The 18093-nt window shown below is 39.8% G+C and overlaps 1 pseudogene; it reads left to right on the top strand.

The window, feature by feature from the left end:
* The first annotated feature begins 249 nt into the window (after positions 1-249).
* Positions 250-10762, top strand: LOC122143991 (annotated as a pseudogene).
* Positions 10763-18093: the final 7331 nt, after the last annotated feature.

Below are 18093 nucleotides of genomic sequence, written 5' to 3'. Positions count from 1 at the left end.
CAATAAGTTTAGTATACGACCCCTACTTATTTATACACACACACACACACACACGTATATATATATATATATATATATATATATATATATATATATATATATATATATATATATATATATATATATATATAGCTATTATTATTATACCCTCACTAGGGGCTGAGCCAAGAATGAAAATCCTAGAATCGCCCCTGTGAACAAATGAACTCCGCCCAAATATGTGCATGCCTCTGATACGTGTTACTGTGATCCATAGCAGCGAAAACGAAAGTGATAGTATTTATTGGGTGAATGCTCTGATCTTGTTTTGCATAAAGTGGAAAAGTTTAACTCTGGGCTTCAATTCAGAGTCTTCTTGCTGCTCAGAAGAATTTGGTAAGAAAGATACAGTCTAATCGGCTCCTTTGTGATGTATTTTTACTGTTTCACTGATCTTCTAAATGTTTGTAGAATGTTTAAAAAAATGTGCCTTATAAATATATTTTTTCTCAGAACTGCGAGATTAGCCAAAGTCAGAATTAAGAGACATAGGCTATATATGCAATTGCGAGAGAAAAAAAGTCAGATTTGCGAGTTTATATTGCGCAATTCTGAAATTATGACTCACAATGTCGAGTTTAAGTGTCAGGTGTATATCCCGCAATTCTGAGAAAAATTACTTTACCAGCAAACATTTTGGACGTTTAATGACCGTTGAAAAGACGTCCCTCCGACACGTCCCGTCATGGTTGAAAAATAGTTCCAAAATGAAAGTTGAACGGACGTCTATGACGTCATCTGGCCGTGAATTCCACGTCTTTTCTGCACGTCCCTGGACGTCTAAATGCGTTGTCTACTGGCTGTTTAAATGTGTTGCTGCATAGTTTAAGTGTACAAGCCTGCATATCACATAATCACACACCCATTGTGTAACATCGTGAAAGGCAATCAATTATGTCTTGAGGTTTAATACATCTTGACAAAGGTTCAAAATCGGTCCAGTCAGACCTGCACGTCCATAAAACGTTTTAATCACGTGTACATCACAAACAAGAACACATTATTTGTGGACATAAGCAAAAAAGAAGCATGTTCTGATTTAGCACATTTTATTGTTTTTGAACAGTTTAGCATCTGTTAACCAAATTAAAATACCAATTACAAAATACTGAATTATTATATAAAGGGATAGTTCACACAAAATTTGTAATTTACAAAGATATTTGGAAGAATGTTTGTAACCAAGCAGATCTCACAACCCATTAACTACCATTGTAGCAAAAATGACTATAATAGTAAATGTGAGGCGAGATCTGCTTGGTTACAAACATTCTTCCAAATATCCTTGTGTTCAGCAGAACATAGAAAAACGTATACAGGTTTGGAACATGAGGATGAGAAAAATTAACTATTAAGGGTGAACTATCCCTTAAACATATTACAGCTGTTTGGGTCATTTCTTGTAACCACCACCCCCAGCTCTTCCTGGAGCATACTTCAGGTGTTCTGCCATTGCTGCAATCAATTTCAGAGTCACCTCTTCACAGCACCTGGGGGAAGAGAATATATTTCTTTTTAAAAAAAATAAAATGAAAAATTTGAGGTAAATGACATGCACTTATTTTCAAAATATCTTTATGGTCTACAGCTAAATAAAAAAAATAAAAAAAACTTGGAACAAGATGAATGAATGATGAATGAAACATTTGAAAAAGGTCATCAACATGCATTACATTTTATTTTATTGTATAAAAGATGTTCTGCTCTAAAGACCCTTAACTAGGCGTGTGACTGTGACTAATATATATATATCGATACAACTCCCTCCTCGATTCATCCTCTCCTCGTGGTTGTTCAATGTTCCGGACCAGAAGAACGCGTTAACACTATCTCTCGAGATAATCTATCCTATCGCAGGATTTTGTAATATCATGAAATTTATTACTATCTTTTGTTACTACATCTTGGCAGCACAGTTTTGGCAATTACCATCCAACTCAGACCTAAATGGTCAGCGGATATATCTGTTTCACATGTATATGCATACATTCCATCATAAAAATAATAACAACGAATACATAAAACAGGTTGAAATAATGACTAAAATGCAGTGGCTTTGCAATCACTTAACCACACTGGGCACTTTGTGATTATAATTTATTTAAACAAGATAGAGTAAATATATTTACTTTGTTTACAAATCGTGTATTTCATAAAGATAATTCCTGTATTTTTTTCCTGCTAGTCTTCATTGTTTATTAGTGTAAAAGACGTCAAAGGATGTTTATTCACAACCTCTTAAAAACCTCTTAAAAACTACTTGGTCGATTGGGATAGTTTTGAGTAGCAATTGGCGGTTTTGAAAAAACCTGGCAACACTGGAAAGCACTCGATGAGTCAAGACCGAGTCCAAAGAGGTTTGAGTCCAAGTCAAGTCCAAGTCCAAAGGTTTCGAGTCCAGGTCAAGACCGAATCCAAATGAGAGGGAAAAAAAAGGATCCTCTTCAAGACCACATTCTTAACTACTGATAATGTATGTGATGCAAGAGACAGCATATCTCCTATTCTAAGAAAATAATTTGATATTGTTATTTGTAATGATCAAAAAGCATGTGCAGAGTAACAGCTCTGTAGGATAGGGGTCTCCAAACTAGATCCTGGAGGGCCAATGCCCTGAAAAGTTTAGCTCCAACTGGCCTTAACACACCTATCTGGAAGTTTCTAGTGTGTCTAGTAAGAGCTTAATTAGCTGGTTCAATGTGTTTAATTAGAGCTAAACTCTAAAGGACACCGGCCCTCTAGAACCGAGTTTGGAGCAGTAGGGTCAAATTATTTTTATGTACTTTATTTACATTTTATTTACTTTATAATGCTGCTGTTGCTGTGATTATGTCTGTGGTCAAAAATTAAAATGACTGATGCCTTGGCGCAGCACACACACACGCAAAGCTCAGGATATGACAAATGCGCGCAGTTAAGGCTAGAAGCGATACGTTTGGCTCTAATGGGCATGCGCACATAAATACAGCAACATTTTTGTCATACTGTACTAGGGCTTGCATCGGCGCTGTCGGAAACAATCGACTACTCCAGCATGCATTAACCATAATGCATACAAAGTGTTTGCAAGTACGACGTGAATATTAGGATTACAATATTGCGTGGAGCTGTTACTTTCTATGACCATATCTATGTTGCATGTAAAAATAAAATATGTAATGTAATAATTAGGGTTGTGCCTGAAGCCGAATACCTTATTCGGAATGGCACGGATAACGCCTTCAAAAACGAATAACGGACAAGGAATAATTTGGCCTGAATAGTCAGCGGAAGTTGGCACAGTCTGGTGTTTGCTAGATAACAGTTGAGCCAGGGGATCAGAGCAATATTATACACAGACCTCTAAAGTCACGAGTGTGAAGTGAATGAATGTAAACTTTATGAGTGAAAAGAGCGCAAATCAAACACCGCATTGCTGATGCCTCTCCGTGCATCTCTCAGAAATCAGAGCTTGCCTAGAGTAATATCTCTTGTTGTAATACATCATAATCATTCTTTTATTTGTTTATTTTTTAAAGTCAATGATTTAAACCTTAGGCTACGATTTTAAATGATTTAATGATTGATGGACAGCGCGCTCACCAATCAAACAGCCGCGTTGCGCGTCTCTCTCAAAAACCATACCAGTTCTCTCTCAAAAGTAGGCTAATAATCAGCTTAGATACAGATACATTTTCTACTTGTCCTACATGTTTGCATCTTTATCTTTTGCTGGTTTTCGCGGCACACGCACATTTGTTAAGTGAAGTTCACTAAACATTAAGACTCGCTTAAAGAGTTCTGCGCAATGAAAATGTGCGCATTGAATGGATTCAGTCGTGTTCAAATGATCACTAAACGTTTGTCATGACATCTCTCTGCTTGCATGATAAATATTATTTTAGTTTAACACGACATACTTCAGTGATAACTATGAAAAAAAAAGATAAAAAGTCATAACGGTCTTATCAAGTAACTGTACGGCGTTGTATCCGAATGCAGATACGAACAATGTTGTGATTGTTACAGATACAAATACTGGGTGTTACATGAAAATTTATATATGTAATGTCATAATTATAAAGTTTTGCAAATTAACATATGTAATTGTTGCGTAAGGCTATAAATTAATAAGCATTTATTGATAAAAAAAAAACTATTTAATGTGTTTTCATTTACAATAGAATGAACCACGAGTAGTCGAGTAACTCAAGTATTTTTAAAATAAAAAATAAAAAGTGATCTTGCAACCCCTATACTGTACAACATTGATTAGTATTTCATTATTGTAAAGGGTAAGTTTAAGGCTACCTAGGTGTAGGCGTAAATAAAACACAATCTAACAGGTAGAAAATTAAATTAGAAACATCTAAACTTTTCAGAACGCAGCAAGTGCGCCGCTGGTCATGCGCATCCTTTCCCGTAACAAAATTGAAAGCTAAGCCAAGATGGAGAAACAGCTGATCGTAGCTGTACAAGGATAGCCATTTTTAAAATGAATTTATTAGCAGAGCTACTGCAAGGGATTTTTAGTGCAGGTAATCCATTTTGCTGAAACTTCTGCGTCTTCATGGAGAACAGGTCATGGTTGCTTAGCAACAGCAGACGCCACTGGAGCGCAAGCATAGAGCGCAGGCTACAGAGTGCTTTGGAAAAAAGGAGAAAGCGTCGCGCCTAGCAGTTTCCACACGTTTTCAGAGCGACATCATGCAAATGTGGTTTTGTTTTGAAGGAAAATGATTTTTTTTTATTTTTATTTTTTGCTGGACTCGGTCGAGACCAACGAGAACATTTGGCGAGTCCAATGGCCAAGTCCGAGACAAGTCCGAGTGCAAACACCACCGAGTCCGAGACAAGTCTGAGACGATAGAAAAATGTCTCGAGTCCGGACTCGAGTCCAAGACCGGACTCGAGTAATACAGCCCTGAGACAAGTCCGAGTGCAAACACCACCGAGTCCGCGACAGCTGTAAGCACAGCTTTTGCATATTTCACAAGGATTTCATTGAGGGTCGTGATGGACTATAAATGCACGTGTAAAAGACGTCACCGTAGTGACGTCCTCTCACAACCGATTTACAACAGGATATATATTTTATTGAACGTAGCTAAACGTCAAAGTAACAATTATACATGCAACCCCATAGAACTATAGACATGTACAAACATATCTGAATGCATTTTTAGGAAATGTTCTGTGTTACATATTTTTTACCGATTTATGCCATCCTACCGTGACTATTTTTGGCCAGGGACACGACGTTGCAGTCGGACCAATGTTTGCTGGGTTGTTTTAGTTTTTATCCAGTGTTGGAAACGGGTCTCTATAAATGTAACACGCATGATGAATCAATTTTCACATTATAAGGGTACTTATGCATTTACTTGCACACCTTGACTGAACTTACTTCAAACTTTTCTTTGTACAGCAGTGAATTTCACATTTGTGAAGGAAACAGCACTGTCTTCTCAGTCTAATAATTCTTCCAGTCTCTGCTCTGAAACAAAGGTGAGATTGAAAACATGTGAGTCAGTTTTCAGACCATACCAATTCATTGTTTCATTTTTGCATTTTGATTTAAGATGTAGATTTCAGAATCAGCTTTATTCACCAAGTGTGTGCAAACACAAGGAATTTGTGGTTTTTAGGAGCTCATGGTACATACATACATACATACATACATACATATGACATGAGAACAGAAAGAACAATTAAATAGGACTAAAGAAAAAAACAAATAATAATAATAACAATAACAATAATAATAATAACAATAATGTGGTAAAGTATGCATCTGGAACAGAAGATTTGTATGCATCTGGAACAGAAGATTTATGTACAGATAAGCATATGAATTTGCATAATATACTTGAAAAACGAAATGGAGAAAAATTTCAGATTGATGTGCATGTTTACTTTGCAGAAGCACAATATTCCTTACTTTGAAGTGTGCAAGGCAATTAATTTTGAACTTGAAATATTAGTTAAATTTATTTGTATTGGATATACAGTAAATTATTGAATATACAGTATGATCTATGATCTATAGAGAGAGATACTGAGAAATACCTTGCATAATAAAATAATAAAATATTTAGTTGATGGACCATTTGACCTCCTAACAGATAAAACAGGACATCAAATTTTAGCTAAAATTTGCAGATGATACTGTGTCACAGACAGCTTCTGATGCAGAGGATTGTGTGAACTCTGTGAAGGACTCTGTCCCCTTGCCACATAGAGAGCCAAGTGATGCTAGAACCAGTCTGGTCTCCGAACTTAAACTCGTCCTCATAAAGGACGTTGAGGAGCTCAGCTTATAGTGGTTGACTCCAGATGACCCTGCCACAGCTGACTTGTTGAATGGTTTCCATTTCAGATCCATGGGGTTTTAGTCAGTGCCTTCAGTAAGCAACTGTAAACTAAATACCCTTAGACATCTATCTTACACATCTCTGTTACAGCTAATGCAGCCATATGCATACAATTTGCATATTATGCCGCACACAGGCTCTCAACAACAATGACAGCTGATCAACTATTTCAACAGTAGGCTAGATGGGGGTGGGTTCAATTCAGAGTAAATTTCTCTACATGGATCAGTAAAAGTAATCCACCAATAGACAGGTCACTATGAACATTCAAGTCACTCTAAAATGACGACGTGCCCACAGCAGCAAAACTGTAGAAATGCTGGACATCCATACACCACGCCACAGTACAGTATTATCAGACAACACGTACACCTCCATAACAATGTGCATGAATCAATCTTCGCCAAATAATAAACCACTCACCTGTCACTTGTAAATAAAGTCTGTGTGTCTGTCATTCTTTGTCCCTTTTACTCGCATTAAAAAAACAAACATGGCCAAATAACTTGTTGTGCTCGGTGCTAGCTGTTAGCCGCTCATAGTTGCAATCTTTGAAATTGCACACAAAACCCTTGTTAGCAAATTAAGTTGAGTAGTTTATCCTTTTCTCAGTTATTCCTTTGTCTGCAAAAGAGCGTATTGAAAAATGTAGATCGGCAACTAGGTCTAGTGTCGTCGCCGGCGACAGCGGCTTGAAAATTCCCAACTAAACGCTGGACGTAGTGTTGCCAAATTGGGCTACTTTAACAATGTTGCAGCGGGTTGTTTTTTCATGTCTGCTGGTTGAAGCAACTCATTGACATGATATTTAGCCCCTGGAATGTGAATTTTACCAGGGGAACCCTGCCAAAAACGTGCTGGCCACAGACTTTTTTTTTATGTAGGATATCCCACCTCAACCTCAACTAAACTAATCATAGGCTAATCATAGGCCATTTTGTGGACATTACACAAATGAAAATGATACCTAAATAATAATCATAACATTTTTTACACAATTTTATTATTTTTATAGGGCAAGCAGAGAAGGCTCTGCTGACCCTGACCCCACTTTCCACAATGAACTTACTAGGTCTTGGCATTCCCCCTTCTAGATCCACATCCACTTTTCAGTCTCAGCCGCCCTCACCTCCATTGACAGCGCAGAGCAGAAGGGGTATGGGAAGTTCTTCAAGTCACAGGCCTTGTTTGAAAACTTCAGTCTAGGGCAAAGATACTCATGTACTCTGATACAAAATACAGTATCTGCTGGCCAAGGGGGCCGAGTCCCATCAGCTCTCAGTGAGTCAGACTTTTACAGCCACTACTTCATTGTTTCTAAGAAGGACAGTTGCCTCAGGCCAATCCTCAAACTGAAGCACCTGAACAGTGCTCTGAAGAAGTGGTCATTCTGGATGTTGACTTTGAAATAGATCCTCTCACATGTTTGTCTAGGGGACTGCTTCTTATCAGTGGATCTGAAAGATACTTACTTTAATATCAAGATATTCCCTCATCACAGACCGTTCTTGAGATTTGCGTTCAAAGGGGTGACTTAACAATATACAGTCCTCCCATTCTGACTGTCTCTTGCACCACGTACCTTAACGAAGTGCATGGACACAGCCTTCTGAGGCAGAAGGGTGTGTGCATCATGAACTACCTCAATGACTGGCTCATCTTGGCCAAGTGGGAGCATGAGCTTGTGCCCACAGATCTCTGCTCCTCAGCCACTTGGAACACCTGGGGCTCAGGATCAATTCAGCCAGGTGCTTCCTGTCTCCTAGCCAGTGAATCACTTTCCTGGGAACAGGTCTCAACTCGGCCCCAGATGCGGGCCTGGTTTACGCAAGAATACACTCTGAATATTCAGTGGCTTGTGGCATTATTCAATGTAGGGGTCTCTCTTCCCCTCAGGACATTACAGAGGATGCTGGGCCTGATGGCAGCTGCCTCCTCTGTGGTTCTGCTAGGCCTGCTCCAAATGCAGTCCCTTCAATACTGGCTGGAAGCCTGCATGCCATGCTTGATGTCTGGGACACCTCCACCTCAGGGTAACCCACAGCTGTGTCAGGGCTGTGGCCCCTTCAAAGGCCCCTTTCCTGTATCAGACAGGTACTCAGCTGGGACTAGTCTCCAGAAGGAAGATAATCATGACAGATGCTTCCAACTCAGGTTTGGGAGCACTGAAATAGGGCAGACCGGCATTCAGCTTCTGGTCCAGCTTGGAGCAATGCCAATGTATCAACTGCTTGGAAATGATGCCATTACTTCCTGGCTCTCAAGATCTTCCTGCCAGCCCAAAGGGGGGTGCCACATTCTGGTCCATTCAGAAAACATGACAGTTTTGACCTACATAGACCACCAAGGTGGTCTTAGGTCATGGCCTCTTTACAAGATGGTGGGGCACCTCCTCATATGGGCATAGAGAAACCTGCACTTTCTGAAGGCAGTGCACGTGCTGGGCAATTTAAACCAGAGAGCACTCTGGTGGAAATAACTGTGGTTAAAATTGCAGTGCTAGCTGGCCATGCTACAGTGCCTAAGTCAGTGCTGCCACTTCTCAGTCGAAATATTCAGATGAAATAGCACTCGGCACTGACTGAGACTAAATGCCATTTGTTTCTGCAGCTACATAAATAGTATCAAATCAGGCTTCAGTGTTTTGGAGTTCCCCATAGCATTAAAATTAATGCAATGCTCATTTTCATTTTTCTCAGGGAACCAAGGTTACGTTAGTTACGGGAGCAATTTTTGCTACATATATTCAACAGTTTCTTTTTATAACATTGTTGAATTTGATGTGATTGTCTTTTGTTTGTTCTTTTTTTGTGTTTTTTTTAGATGGCTATGTTTGATGATTTTGAAAAAATAACTCTGGAGGACCTGGAAGATATTAAAGAATCCATATCTACTCAGGATCTCCCAACAGCGGTAAACACGATCAAAGAAGTCCTTGATAAACAGGATCTTGTAGAACTTAACATTGGTGTGACGGGGGAGTCCGGTTCTGGAAAATCCACGTTTGTCAATGCACTCAGGGGTTTAGGGGATGAAGAAGAGGGCTCTGCTAAAACTGGCCCTGTAGAAACCACTATGGAGCCTAAAGCTTATGTTCACCCAAAATACAAAACTGTGAAAGTGTGGGATCTTCCTGGCATTGGAACACCAAACTTCAAAGCTGATGAGTATCTTAAACTTGTTGCGTTTGAATGCTATGATTTTTTCATCATCATTGCTTCAGATCGGTTTAGAGAATGCCACACCCAGCTGGCCAAAGAGATCATGAGAATGGGGAAAACGTTTTATTTTGTTCGTTCCAAGATTGACTCAAGCATTGATGCTGAGAAGAAGAGTAAGAAGAAAAGCTTTGACCAGAAAAAGACATTGGATATCATCCGAGAGGACTGTGAAAATGGTTGGTTATTCAGTTCACACAACAATGTTTTTATCAGATACAGTAATAATTATGAAATATGAAATAGTTTATAATAAAATATTTAATGACTTATTTCATGATGCACTTTACTGTTTCTGTCTAGGTCTGAGAAACATTGGTATAGAGGATCCTGTCGTGTTTTTGATCTCTAGCTTTGAGCTCGGCAAGTATGATTTAAATCTTCTGCAGGATAGATTGGAGCAAGAGCTTTCACAGCATAAGAGACGTGTGCTAATGTTGGCTTTGCCGAATATTACACTGGAGATCAATGAGAAAAAGAAGAAAGTTCTAGAGAAAAACATTGGAAAAGTTGCCTTACTGTCTGCTTTGGTGGCTACAGTCCCTCTTCCTGGTCTTTCAGTTGCTGTGGATATAGCCATTGTTATAAAGGAGATAGAAACATACTACAGTACCTTTGGTCTAGATGATCCATCTCTGCAGAAGCTCTGTGAAAGTTCTGGGAAGACCATTGAGGAATTCAAAAGTCTAACAAAGTCGCCACTGATTGGTGGGATAAACCCAGCTTCAATATTATCCTTAGCAGGTGCTGAATCCCTGCTTGTGACTGAAAAATGCAGTTGCGTATGCTGTGAGTCTCGTACCCTTACTTGGTTCTGTGGTGGCAGGAGGATTGTCTTATATGACAGTGTCAAAAATGCTGAAGAGAGCTCTGAATGACGTAGCAGAAGATGCCAGAATATTGCTAATGGCTTCAGTGCAGACTGAAGTGTAAACACAGAATATGACACAGAAACTACATGTATTCAAGTAGCAGCTGCTTTTCTTCAAACTTGTAGCAAATTTCTGTTTGGTAACTAAACATGATCTTGCATTTATTTTTTCTTTTATTTCTTTAACTAAAATGTACTTTCCCCTTTGGAGAAATAATGCAGCATCATAATTTCTGTTGCTACACTCATGATACATTACATTAAAAACATTTATCACTTTACTGGTGTATTCAGTTATTTTCTCAATATAATACAGGGCAAACTTTTGACTGTAATTTCAGTTTGATGCCATTTGAGGAACAGTACATCCAGTGCTTGCTTTGCTTAGGAGTCCAAGATAAATTGTTTTAACATTTTAAATTGTATTGCTTTAACAAATTAAACAAGCTCAATTGATTGTAACAAGACACTTCACCGTAGGCACTAGAATTCCTCTAGTCTGGTCCTGTCTTCACAGTAATTGCACTCCTGTTAATTGCACCAGGTGCAGGCAATCTATTGTCATTAGCCTCCCTATATATTCCTGTCTTTTCCTGTTGTTTGTATGGAGTCCTTACCCTTCGTGTATGCAGCATTCTCGTCATCCGAGATTCCCCTTAATCTTCTCATATTCTGCACCTTCTCCTTAATCTTCTCGTCCTCCGAGTTCCCGTTCCTTTCTTTTCCTTTGTTTGTTTTGTTTTGGACTGATTATTTGGTTTTGACCCTGGCTTGTTGGATAACGATGTTGGATTACCCTATTTAAATAAATACCTGCAATTGGATCTCTCGCTCTCCCTGTGTCTCTCTGTCACATGAATCGTCACAATATCAGAACAGGAAGTTAACTTTACATGTTCACACAGTTTATTGTATGTCAGTAAAATCCATCCAAGTTTAGGAAATACAAATTCAGATCAAGATCATTACACCAAGTCAATCAAAGCAAACAAACCCAAAAATACTGAGCCAAGTATGCGCATGAAACAGCTGCAGTAATGGGGGTTATATGCAACATAACTTCTGTATTCTTGCTTCCAGTTCAGGTCTTTTGTATGTGCTTGGTTAAATATGGAGCTCTTTTAGATTAGATTAGATTCAACTTTATTGTCATTGCACATGTAAGGTACAAGGCAATGAAATGCAGTTAGTATCTAACCAGAAGTGCAACAAGCAGTAAGTATAGGATATACAGTGTCTACAATATGTTACAAATGTATAATAAATATACAGATAAGGCAGTACCAGTGCTTAATTTTTAAATTGCAAGGTCCGGGAACAAAAGCGGGGTAATGGATCCGGCATGTGATTACAGAAGGGAGAGGTAACAGTGCATCTGCGAAATCACATTGGTGGACCAGTTTAAGTGATTAAGAGCTTGTGCATCAGTTGCTTTCAGGGTCTGTAAGGTCATGAATAACCTGGAAATTTCATGTGATTTTAAAACAGCAAATTCCAAGCCTAAAAAAAAAAAAAAAAAAGTTTTGAAAAAGTAGTGTATAATAGAGATATATTTAATCAGGTCCTAAATTTAGGTGGGGGACTGTGTGTAGCTACATCTCATGGTTTAATAATTCTCGCAGCTTTCAAGTTCATAATGAGGGAATTCCTGCATTTTTTCAAAATAGCATGTAGGTGAATAATAGGTTGAATAATAAAATAAATCCACACAAACTATAAGATTAAATCAGTCATTAGAAACCAGCTTCACATCAACGCATCTTGTCTGCACTACAGTGACCTGCTGCACGCTGCGATACAAGACTTTCATTCACATTTCGGGACAGCTGACAGAACTGTCACTTGACTAATTCGGGTCATTGTTGCATTGTCACAATTTTTTTTTTAATTTGCACTACTTTAAGTATTTTAAGCCATTTGGGGGGGGGGGGGGGTCAGTAATAATTAAGCAACACTGTGTCGTCAGTGCTGGTGTTGTATCAGACACTTGCACTTAACATTAGGCTACATAAAAAAACAAGCTCAAATGGAGTTAACAAGATTTTGGCCGGCAAATGAGGAGATCTGTGTTGAACACGGCCGCATCTGAGCCAAGTGCAGCGCATTATACGCTTTCATTAACTTTTACAGGTTATAAAATGTTTATTGTTGCTAAGGGTGCTAAGTTTTTCTTGTTGTTTAATTCACTTGGCCAAAATCTCATGATATAAATGATTAAGTGCTAATGCACAGGATATTTAAAATGTACAAAAGTATACAGTCTTCAAACACACTAAAACATTAGCCTTTATAGACATAGTGTTTGAGTAAAGAAGATGCTGTAATATTCAAAACAGTTATTTGTCTATCCGTCTATCTGAGTGGTGACGGGGTGAAGTGACAAGGTTTCGCTGAGAGCTTGAGAATCCGATGGCGTTATGTTTGTTTGACTGACAAGCTCTTTTTAATACTTATCATTGGTTAAATATTTGTTAAAACCCTCTGATTTAAAATAATTTTAATGGTTTTTAAAATAGATATATGAAGTCTGAATAGTTTTTTCACGGCACATCTGACTGGGGTGAGGGTATATGGCAACTGCTATTCTCTACCATAGAGCCCTGGACGGGCCTCAAATTTAGGCCGTAGCCCGGCCCATGTCCTACAGCTTATCAGAATTACCGGCCCATCTTTTTTTCCCCCTTTTCCCTAAACAGCTTATACTACTATTTCAGCTATTAAAATAGTTCAGTTTTGTATGTAATAGCAAGTGATTATATTTAGTTTCATTTTTATTAAGGTTAAGGTTCATTCGTGGCTGTGAAGGGTCTGCTTTTATTTGTGTGCATTCACAATATCAACAAATGTTGTGCTTTTGTAGTATGGGGAAAAAACAAACATGATGCACTGTCTGACTTCTCTTCTTTAACAGGAGAACAAAAATGAACCGACACTCAGCGAAAACATGCCTCACCGACATGATAAATATATTTATAGTAAGCTTTAAAATGACTACTTAACGAAATAAAACAAATCAAAAAACAAAAACTCTTTCATTATAATCCATAAAGATGCACTTCTCTCTAAAGGCGCATCTAATGAGATGGCAAGTCAGGATCGGCAACTTCAATGAGGAGATGAAGAGTCAGAAAACACTAGTTTTTTAGTAAATAATTCAAATATCTCCTTACTATTTCCTCCTGTCACATTTATGGTGGTTACTTTCATTGGTGCTTTGCGGCAAGCTTGGGCCTATTGCTGGTATTTGAACACTGAATTGTTCAGCTGCGCTGCTGCTGCGGGACACTAAACACTGTCGAGTCATGGGTAGCGATAGCACGGTCTCGTGTTGTTTCCATCAGGGCGGCAATTATTATTATTTAGCGATAGCACGGTCTCGTGTTGTTTCCATCAGGGCGGCAATTAAAACAGACCCGACCTGCATCTGAAACTATGACATGAAAATTGGCCCGAAGCCGGCCCGAGGGGCGTAAAAAAGTCGGGGCCCGTCGGCCCGGGCTGAAATGCAGGGCTCTACTCTGCCATACTGAAACGCCGCCCCTGGAGGAGGGGGATCCGCCAAAATGAGGTGCTAGATTGAATCTAGCACCAGATCCGGCTTGTTCCGGCACAAATTAAGCCCTGGGTAGTACTATGGACATAATTACTGATTTTTAAATACAAGGCAACGAAATGCAGTTAGCATCTAACTATCAGCATGATATACAGATAGGTGTACTTTGATACACTATAAGCAGAAACTATGAACACATGAACATCTTTTATACTAGTGCAATGGACAGTAAAAAAGTGCATAGAAAAATATCCCAGTGTGCAAATTGATCATTCAGTATTCTGGATGAACAGACAGTAGTGCAAGTAATAACAAGTGAACTGTTTTTTTTTTGTTGTTGTTGTTGATTGTTTGTTTGTTTTGTTTGTTTGTAAACCAGATGTAGTGGTGAGGAGGGGTGAGGAGTATGTGTGTTTGGTGTGTGGGGTGTGGTGGGAGGGGGGGGTGTCAGAGGGCAGAATTCAGTAAGTACAGGGGGAAAAAGACATCCACGTTTTCTCTGGATGTCTTCAATAGCAGGAAGTGGTGTCCCTGTGATGCGTTGGGCAGTTTTCACCATCCTCTGCAGTGCCTTGCAGTGGTTCCCAGGAACTTGAGGCTGGAGACACGTTCAACAACCATCCCATTAATGTGGATGGGGTCATGCGTGCTTCCTTTCTTCTTCCTGAAGTCTACAATGAGCTCCTTTGTCTTGTTGGTGTTAAGGAGCAGGTTGTTGTCAGCGCACCATGAGGCCTGGTGGTGTACCTCCTCCCTGTAGGCAGTCTCATCAAGTCAAGTCAAGTCTAATCAAGTCAAGTCTGCTTTATTGTCAATTCTTTCACAATGTACAGTACATACATACGGAGAATCAAAATTGCGTTACTCTCAGACCCCTTACAATTGTGTATGTGATGTTCTGTGTGTTTAGGTTTGGTGCAGCCAAGATGGTGGTGTGTGTTTCCGGTTAGAAAAACATGAGAGAGGATCCCAATTTAGCTTGTTTAATAATAGACGGTTTGTACTGTATATGTTACTTCACACAAATGTGGTCTATAAACAGAAGAAATACAAGAAAACAGTAGTAAATATATTGGTAAATGACACAAACATTCAGTTATTCAGTAATATATTAATTAACATACATTATTTGCCGATTATATTAATAAATAAGTAAGCAATGACAAGCAGATCGCCCGATCGTTGCGTGTGCTCTATATTAAGAACAGGAACTAAGCAACGTCATCAATTTGACATTTCCAACAATAATGAACAAACCGGGTAATATTTAACTAGGAAGTGAACATAATAATTTGTATCATAATAGAAATACACTTATTAGCAAGCTTAATGCCCGATACAAAGGCGTTTGGTTTCACTTTCAATATGCTTTCAGTTTCACTTTCATCTGTGACGCAGTTTAAATTGCGTTCGATTTATGGGCAAACATTGACAATCAGAACAATGATATAGATAACAAATATAATATATATGTATAAACTCACCCGTAATCATTTACACACGGGAAAAACATATACAACAGTCGAATAAACAGTCCAGCCAGCCTGATTTGTAACCTGACTGAGCTATGCCTGCTACGTGCCAAAAGGGGGCCTGGTTAGGGCTTTCTCACACAGCCGCCCCCAAATGTGTGTAAGCACATTTGAAATAGTGAGAAAACCTAGCTAATTAGTAGGCTCAATAGGGTCATCGTCTGAGAATTTAGGGAGTGGGACTAAACGAGATACAGGTCTCACATATGTGCGATTCTGTACCTGCACTTCAACTGTTCTGATACGCCCATCAAGTCCAGGGAAAATGTTGGTAACTTTCCCTACTGGCCAACATGCTCGTGGAAGTTGTGAATCCACTATCAGTACCACCTGGTCTAGATCAATTTCTCCTACATCTTTACGCCATTTCTGTCTTTCTTGCAGATTCGGAAGGTAGTAATGGATGAATCTAGACCAGAAATGGTCGCGAGTAACTTGGCTATGTTTCCATCTTCTGGTACCCAAAAGATTACTTGAATCATAAAGCAACTTGTGGGAGAGAAGAATCATGTCGACCCATAAGGAGGATGCTAGGCGTAACTGGGTCCAGATCAGACACGTCTGAGGACACGTATCCCAAAGGCTTAGCATTTAGGATGCCTTCTACTTCTGTGAGCACGGTTCGCAGTACAGTTTCAGTCAATGTTTGATCTCTCAGTACTACCTTTAGGGCCTACTTTACTGATTTAACCTCCCATTCCCATGCTCCCCCGAAATGAGGGGCACCAGGTAAATCTGAATGAAATCTGTTGTTCTGCCAGTTGTTCCCTGAGTTGAGGTGTCATGGCTTCATAGGCTGATCTCATCTCTTTGTCTCCTCCAACAAAGTTGGTTCCATTATCACAAAGGAGCTCAAATGGTTTCCCTCTTCATGCTATGAATCTACAGAGAGACATTAGAAATGCATTTGTATCAAGGTTTTCTAATAGATCAAGATGGAGACAACGGGTGGTCAGACATTTGAAAACTATTCCCCATCTTTTCGCTGTACGTCGACCAATCTTCACTGTGAATGGAACAAAACAATCCATTCCAGCAGAATAGAAGGGGGGCTTGTACAGACGTAGGCATACTGATGGGAGGTCAGACATTTTGGGTACACCAGGTTTAGCACGCCATTTCTGGCAGTCCAGACACCTGTATTGATGCTTCTTGATAGCTCCCCTTCCTTGCAGAATCCAGTATCGCCTTCTCAGATCGGCAAATACTCTTTCTGGCCCAGGATGTTGCGGACTTTTTTTAATTCTGCCTTTGGTTCAGGTTCAACTTGCTAGCCCAAGTGGGCCAACAGGACTCTGACTGGTACAGGAAATTTGGTCCAGTAATCCAACGGCAAGGTGGGGTTAATTCCTTTAATGTTTGGCCTCGTGTTATGACATCAGCAGGGTTGTTAGCTGAATCAACGTACCTCCAGGAATCAATATTAGTGAGTGATTGAATTTCAGCCACCCGTGTTCCCACAAAGACTTTGTATCTGCATGAGTCGGATTTCAGCCATTGGATGACTGTGGCTGAGTCTGACCAGAGAATGATACGATTGATGTCCACAGTTAATTCGGCTTGAAGGACATTAGCCACCCTGCGCTCCGGTAAGTGCCGCACTCAGTTCCAAACGAGGGATCGTCATCTGCTTCCGAGGTGCCACTCGTGAATGGGCCAACACAAATGAGACATGAACATGTCCTTCATTGTTTTCTGTGTGCATGTAGGCCATTGAGCCGTAAGCCCTCTCAGATGCATCGCAGAATATTTGTAAATCCCGATTGAGGATTTCCACTTGTCCTTCATATGGAGTGTAACACCTTGGGATTGCAATCTGATTTGAACTGCTGCCAGTCTTGCCATCTGGTTAGCAGGCTGTCAGATGTGACTGGGTCATCCCACCCTAGGTTGTTCTTCCACAAATCCTGGACCAGCACTTTGGCTCGGGTTGTAAATGGAATTAGATAACCCAGGGGATCATATTGTGATGCCAAAAACGCTGTAGACATTGTGTAGAGTGGGTTCAAAGGCATCCAGATTGGCTGGGTTTGTAGCTGAACGAGTCTGTGAGGCAGTTCCACAGTAGCCCAAGTGTACCTTCCAGGAGGTCGGTACTCTTCTGTGATAGCCAGAGTTCACTATTCTGTGATCTTGCTTCAGAGGGGAGATGCTGAATAACCTCAGGTCGGTTGCTGGCCCATTGACGGAGATCAAATCCACCGGTGAGCAAAAGTTGCCGTAGGTCGTCTACTAATGCTCTAGCTTCAGCAGCAGTTTGAAGGCTATGAAGACAGTTGTCTACATAAACCAACTTTTGACCGTTCTCACCAGAGTTTGATCCATTTGCGGGTGGTTCTGGGCAATTTCCTGGAGTGCATATATGGCACAGCACGGGCTGCACGTTGTGCCGAATGGTAAGACTTGCCATTCGTAGATCTTAGGCTGTTCTGTCCTCTGCATGTCTCTCCACAGAAAGCGTACAATAGGCTTATCACTTGGCAAGAGGCGAACCTGGTGGCACATACCTTTCACATCTCCGCAGATG

Source organism: Cyprinus carpio, unplaced genomic scaffold (assembly GCF_018340385.1).
Source record: "Cyprinus carpio isolate SPL01 unplaced genomic scaffold, ASM1834038v1 S000006552, whole genome shotgun sequence".
NCBI classification, from domain to species: Eukaryota; Metazoa; Chordata; class Actinopteri; order Cypriniformes; family Cyprinidae; genus Cyprinus; species Cyprinus carpio.
The sequence above is the reverse complement of the archived record's forward strand: the minus strand, read 5'-3'. Positions and strand labels throughout refer to the sequence as shown.